Raw genomic sequence first — 7,369 nt, forward strand, 5'->3', positions numbered from 1 at the left:
GGAACAAAACACAGAGAATCGGGGATATAAAAGTGCGGGGCAGGTTTGGCTACGCGCAAACCCGGCAGCGCCGTGGTTTAGGCGTCTCCCCGGCGCCACCAAAAAGCGGCCCCCGCCGCTGAGACTGCTCCAACTTAACGCTACGTACGTCGGAGACGATACGTAAACAGCGTCTCGGAATAGCCCGAGGACTCCGCGGGGGATACTAGGAGTATTCTGGGAAGGGATTTACGTCCGTGGCGGAGACGGGCGCCTTTTGCGGAAGGGAGAAGAGAAACTAAGTACGGAGTGGGCGTAGAGTCCTCGCGCCTCCTGAACTCGAACGGGGGCTGGGCGGGGCAAGAGCCTCCGGAGGGACGTAACATTCTTTGCGTCGTTAGGCGGCCCACTGTTGCGAAGATGCGCAGTGTGCGTAACGCATTCTGTTTAGAGAATAGAGGATTTTGCCGGATTCCGACCGCGGGACAGAGCCCGGGGCCTGCTGGTACGGGTCGCTTTGCAGAGACAATAACCGCCCTCCATATTGTACTCGTCAGCTTTCACGGTCTCCAGGTGCCAGAAGCCAGGAAGACCTTAAGGTCCTTGGCTGGCCCTCCTCGATGTCCCCGAGGGCCCTTTCCCTCCGCCGCCCCGTGCCCGCCGAGCCTGGCCGCGCGCCCGGCGCCATTTTCTTTGGGTTGTCTGTTGCCGGCAGCCATGATGGCTGCGCCGGCTCCCTTTCTTCCAGGAGTTGGAAGCGGCGACGTCCCTGCTGAGTTAAAGCACTCTGCTGGCGCAGCTGAGGTCCATTTCTGGACCAATCGTGTGGCCTTCCCCGCTGAGCACAGTTTAGGTGCTAACACAGAAGTAGATTGTGTCTGGAGCCCTAAGGCGGACGCGTGGTGGTCCCTTCGCCGCCATTAAACGGCGCCCCTCGGGAGGCTGGCGGCCGGCGCGGCGCGCTCTCGGGGAGCGGCCGCAGAGCTGTGGCCTTAGCCGCAGGAGGTGACGGCAGAAATGCGGGTTTTGAAGCAGGCCAGTTCTCTCGAGGCCGCTTCCCCATCTGCTTCCTCTCTGCACGTACCAGCCTCACAGGACAGGCCACGAAAGGGCCCCCGGAGTCCGACCGTCGGGGCACTGCGGCCGGCTCACCTAACGTCTCCCGGATTTCTGCAGATGGGTGGGAGGGGGGAGAGTTAGGGTCCCTCAGTGTGGGGGCTGAAGGGTGTCCCGGTGTTCTGCGTGCTTCCCATGTTACGGGGAAAGTATCGTAAGGCAAAGAGCTTCCTGAGAGGCCGGCCAGATGTCACTTGGGCCACAGAAGCAAAGGGACAAATACTGGCTAGCTAGGCACGAGGGCACAGGTGCGAACACGCGCACTCCTGTGTTCATTGCATGTACACTGGGGAGACAGGTGTTTCTGTTAAGCAGGTGCTAACAGAACTAGAAAAGGCAGGGAAAAGGGAAAAAGAGCGTGCGGGCCTGTGAGGGAAGGCCGTCTGCTGGTTGCGGATCCTAGCTTATATCGGGGTTCTGGGCCTGCCTCCTTGATCGAGTGACATCTGGGCAGACACCTACACCAAGGGACTAGCCTTGCTGATAGAAAGAGCAAGTGCAAAGGCCCTGTGGCAGAGCATGGCTGGACCTGGGTAAGGAGGAAGGAGAGGAGGGGCCTGAGTGAAATAGACACCTGGAAGGTTTTAAGGAGAGTGATATAATGAAAGGCCCCCTGTCCCTGTGACTGCACTGTGGAGAATAGCTAGAGAGGCAGCAGGTGGATTAATTAGTAGGCTAGTGCAGTGATCCAGGGAAGAGAATGCGGCGTGGTGCATGTTCATAGTCATGGACTAAAGGGAAAATATTTGACTGTGAAAACCAAGCCAGTGATGATGAGTGGAATATGAAAGAAGTCAAGGCTAAATCTTGAGTCAGCCAGTTACTCCAAATGTGATTTAGACAATGTGACAGGCACCAAAGAATTTGAATTTGGTTTGCCTATTTACCAGTTACTCTAAGTAACTTAACTTGGTACTTCCTTTTTTTTTTTTTTTTAATATTTTGTTATAGGATGCATGCATGCACTTGCTAGACAGACAGAGACAGAAAGAGGGAAGGTGAGAAATCACCTCCCAGGGGCCATGGTCACACCACAGTTCCTTTTCAATTCTCCTCTCAGAATTTTGAGCATGTTCGCACACGCACCAGGCGTGATTTTCAAGCTACTGTTACCGAACTCAAATCAGGTTCGCTGGTCCAAGCACTATAAAACCAAGCCATAGGCACATGGTGTGATGAAGGAAAGTACAGCTTTATGGCAAAGCACAAAGCAAGGAGAGCGGGCAGCTCATGCTGAAAAGACCCGGTCACCCCGAGATGTTCCCCACATGCATTTTTAAGGGCAAAATTAGGGGCAGAGGTTCCAAGTGTGTGATTGGTTTAAGAGGGTGTGATCATCTCTTCTGCATTCTTGATCGGTGAGGCCTTAGATGATCAATGTTCTGGGAGGGGGCGATCATCAGGCCTTTGGTGCATTTCAGCCTGGAAGTGATGTGGTCAATGATCCTTGTCCTACAAAACATCTTAAGGTATGTGTGACACAAAACTTCTACATCTTAATTCCTACTGATTTCTTTGACAAAGAGGAAAGTTACAAGCTTCTTTTTAGTACATTAAGTGACAGTTTTTAGATAAACGTCATCTATTACTACAGGAAGGTGCGGTTTACTGTAAGCTAGGGTATACATTCAAATAGTTATCTCAGGGAGGGAGTGGGTGTAGTCAGGGTCAAGAGACTTGAATGTACTATCTACATTTAAATGGACCTCTCGTCAGTCAATCTGGATAGATATGTTTAGTTCTAATCAGTTTTCATTTTGGGAACTTACACTTTCTTCTAAAAAATAATAATAATAAACTGAAGGTTCTCTCCTTTTAGAGGGTCCCAGCTTGGTTTCAGTACCAGGTTTGAGACTTGAACTGCTACAGTCGGTTTTGTGGTAGTCCAGTGCCCTAACCACTAAGCCACCTGCTGGTCCCAAACCTGGTACTATCTTTATAGCAATGTGTGATTTATAAAGAAGGGTAGGTCTACTGCAGCCCTTCCTACGATTTTCCACCAGGGAATAATTCTTTTTTTCAAGAGTTATTTTAACTATGTATATTTATTTTAATTTGACCAGAGAGAGAAAGTGAGAAAGCAAGCTGTCAGGTCTGGGACTCGAACCACGATCAGCCATGTGGGAGTCCAGTGCCCTTAACCACCACGCCACCTGTCCCCCCTCCCCCGAATAATTCTTATTACTAGATCATGCCTCTGTCCTACAACATTTCATAGCTCCTCCGTTTTTGTAAAGCTTGTTGCATTATGTTAGTTGTCATCTTTTCCCTTTGCAGATAAGAAAGCTAAGGCTCAGAAAGGTTAAGTAGTTAGCTCAGGGTCACACAGTTAGCAAATGGCATATCTGGTTCCAACCCCAGGTACCCTGGCAAAGTTTCAACTGGATACTGTTGATGTTTGGGATGGATAAATTTCTGATGGGGAGCTAGTCTGTGTGTCATAAAATGTTTAGTTCATCTCTAGCTTTTACCTACGAGATGCCAATGAAATCTCCCTCTCACAGGTTGTGGCAACAAAAATGTCTCCAGACATTGTCTCTTGTGGACCTTGAGAACCACTCCAATTGGGAAATACTGCTCGGAAACCACTATGCTGTGCTACCCCATAGGGGTCACAGAGTCCGTTTCATTCAGTGGATTATCAAGTTTTCCTGCAGATATGTGCTTTCTGCAGACGCCACCTGCCACCAATACCACCGCCATTATTCACTTTCACGTTCTATTAACATAGCAGTAATATGTATGCATAACACCCAATTTTCAACCATTCCTTTTGTTTAGATTTTAAGGTCACAGGCTTTTGTTTTTAAGCTACTTTTACTGTGAACTAAGTTCTGTTCACACATTCTGCTTTCTAATTTTTACAACTCTGCAATTCCATAGTCATTAAACTCACCGAAGTGTGAAGTACAGTATCTCTGTTTTTCACCTTGGAAGGACCCAGGTTGGTTTTTTGGTAGCCTGGTTCATTATATTTAGATACAGGAGGTTGAGAATACTGACGTGCTTAGCAAGGTAACCTCAGAGCATGAAAGCATTCCACAATTTGTGGAATACAAGGATGCACAGAACTAGGGCTTTCTGGGGCTGCCCGGCAGGCCCTGCTTAGGGTTTTCAGGAAACACGGAAGCGGTGGTGCTAGTTGGAGTCTAAGGACTCTTGTGACGATCTCCAGGTGCCCTCAGAGAGGAAACGGGAGGATGCCACTGGAATCATCCTCTTCCTGCCACTCTCCTTCCCTTCTCCTTCACCCTCAGTACCAGACAGTATCACTAACTTCCCCTTCCCAGGAGGTGAAGAGGACTCTTCCCTGGTTTGCCAGTTGGTCAGGTCCCCAGCGTGAACATTTCCTGCAGGACCTGGTAGCTAAGGCAGTGCCACCTCTAGATGGTCTGGGGCAAACTGACCACCTTGGATCTTCGAGTGCTAGCTACATCTTCGGGATCAGTGGTTTCGAGGCTGGGCTGAGCCGGAGTGCAGTGTTGTCAGACAGCTGGAAACTAGTGAGCCAGACATGGTGGCCAAGTGTTACTAAGCAGTGGCAGCTACAGCTGGTAAGGACCGAGAAGCGCTCTGATCAAAGAAGATAACCACAGTTGACGAAGCTGAGGTCATGACTGCAGTGAGGATTCGATTCAGATATGTCGCATAAAGGCCTGGACCCCAGTCAGCTGGCAACTTGCTGACCGCACAGGCACGATTATTTCAACGGTAACGACACGTCAGCTGCACTCGCACTGGAGTTGTGATTCATCTACGCAAATCCAGGCCATCAGTCTGTCTCCTACACTGCTTTTTTCCAAGAGATGTCAAACCCCGGAGAATTTGATGGCTTCTTTTGCAACTATACCCAAAAGGAACCTACACGTGACATAAGCCTACCGCTAGCCTAGGAAAGTATAAAGGAAAACCTTCCTTTCCCAGAAACAGAAGGCAAGGACAGTAAAACTATCTTTATAGTTTAGCTGGATCCACGTGGCTGGTTTTACTACCCTTACCTTACCAGAGTCTAGCGTAATTATGTGACATCTCCACCACAAGCTTACCTGGTAATGACTTAGTAAAATTATGGAAATCAGTCACCGCCTCCATCACAGTGTGGTAGTAAAGCGTATGGGATATCCATGGAGTTAAATAGATGTTCCTCGTCTGTAAGTTTTCTTTACAATAGTGTGATAACAAGCAATACTCTTTACAGGTTGATTGGTTTAGTTTTTATACCAAAATGAAGACTGGATCGTCAGAAAAATAAATAAAAAGAAATAGGGCTTTCTGGAATCTAGTTCCAGAAGTTGGACTTTTATATACTTATTAAAATTGATATGAATGAGAAAATTTTCATAACCATATCCTTCCACTTTACAAAAGCAACAAATACTTCTCACTATGGGCTTTGCCAGGCTGTAAAAGTCTCTGAAGTGCCCCAAACAGGGACAATTAGAAATACTGCTATGGGGAGACCAGCAGGTGATAGGTGGTTAAGGTGCTGGACACTCCCACATGGCCAACCAAGGTTTGAGTCCTGGACCTGGTGGCTTGCTTTCTCACTTTCTGTCTCTTGTGTGTGTCAAAATAAATGAATGAAAAATTAAATAATTCTTTTTTTTAAAAAAGAAAAGAAATACCACTATGGGGACCAGCAGCTGATGTAATGGCTATGCCACTGGACTCCCATGTAGTCGACCGGGGTTCTAGTCCCAGACCTGGTGGCTTAAACTCACGCTGGGCACGTGTGTATGTGTGCCCAAGATCCCGAAAGGAGATTGGAGGAGAAGGGATTGCAGCACGGCCATCCCCCCCGGGGGGTGATTTTTCTCTTTCTGTCTCTCTGTCTCTCTGGCAAGCACATGTGCCCTAGAGCAAAAATCTCTCTCAAAAAAAAAGAAATGCTACTATGGACATGAGAAATGTAGATGATTCTCAGTTTGGCAGCCATCTTTTTGTAAATAAGAATTTCACTTCTGTGCTTTGAAAAAAATGAAAGGAGGACTCCATGAAATTTTCAGCAGGTATATAAAAAAATAACTTCTTAAAATAGAGTACTGGATTTCTGGCATTTACCTTTGAAGATCAAAGAATTGAGCGATATTTCTATAACAAAACTTTTTCTATTTCCATCTACTAAATTGTTTGATCAATGTTTCGCAGCGCTTATGTCTATAAACATGGGAGGAAAAAAGCATAGATGGACGTAATATTCTCCCACGGATACAGGCTTTTTCTTTTTCTATAGGGCATGTGAACTCACTGGAGAGCGAGAGAGGAAGAGTGAGAAAGCTCCCCCTACCGGGTATAACCGTGTTGCAGTCCCTTTTCCTCCAGCCCCCCCTCAGGATTTTGGGCGTGCATGCACACATGCCTGACGTGTTTTTCAGGTGGCCAGGGCTGGGACTCAAACCGTGCAGTCAACTATGAGGGATCTAGTTGCCTTAGCCACACCACCACATTAGCTGGCCCTAGTTTTATTTTATTTATCCAGTTTTAATATCCAGAGAGTGTGTGTGCTTGCCAGAGAAACACAGACCCGAGAAAAGGGAAGAGAAAACACTCCCCAATGGGACATGGTCATGCCACAGTTCTCCATTTTTCTGTCCTGTTGGAAATTGGGGTACACCCGTGTACCTGGTGTGTTTTTCAAGTCACTAGGGCTGGGATTTGAACCATGTGCTTGGCCATATGGGATTTATCTACCTTAATCACTAGGCCAAGATTTATTTATTATTGATCACTATTTTATTAATGGATATATTTCCCATTTAAAAATTAGTTTTAGGACGAGCAGATGGTGTAATGATTATGTTGCTGGACTCTCACTTAGTCAACCATAGTTTGAGTCCCGGACCTGGTGGCTTAAAACTCAGTGGGGGGGAGGAGGGAGGGTGGCAGGTGGCATGGTGGTTAAGGCACTGGACTCTCACATGGCTGATTGCAGTTCAAGGCCCAGACCTGGCACCTTGCTTTCTCACTTTTCCTTTCCCTCTCTCTCTCTCTCTCTGGTCAAATTAAAAATAATAATAATGATAATAAATAAAATAAAGAATTTTTAAAAATCTAGGACTCGAACTGCTTAGTCGGCCATGTGAGAGTCCAATGTCTTACATCATACCACCTGCTAACCGCAGAAGAAATTTTAATGCTTAGAGCCTCTGAGTCACAGGAAATAAGAAACAGCATTTTTAATCTTCATGTTACAATTCTTTGGAACAGAGAAATAAGGTTAAGTGATAAAAGTTATTCAGTATAAAATATAGGCTAAAAATCTAAAAGAAAGAGT

At 46.9% G+C, this 7,369-nt stretch overlaps 1 pseudogene; it reads left to right on the top strand.

Moving 5' to 3' along the window:
* Window positions 1-123: 123 nt before the first annotated feature.
* LOC114009058 (uncharacterized protein C14orf119-like) lies at window positions 124-5,322 on the top strand (annotated as a pseudogene).
* The last annotated feature ends 2,047 nt before the right edge of the window (window positions 5,323-7,369 follow it).

The sequence above is a fragment of the Tupaia chinensis genome, unplaced genomic scaffold, assembly GCF_000334495.1.
Source record: "Tupaia chinensis unplaced genomic scaffold, TupChi_1.0 Scaffold000450_1, whole genome shotgun sequence".
Classification (NCBI taxonomy): Eukaryota; Metazoa; Chordata; class Mammalia; order Scandentia; family Tupaiidae; genus Tupaia; species Tupaia belangeri.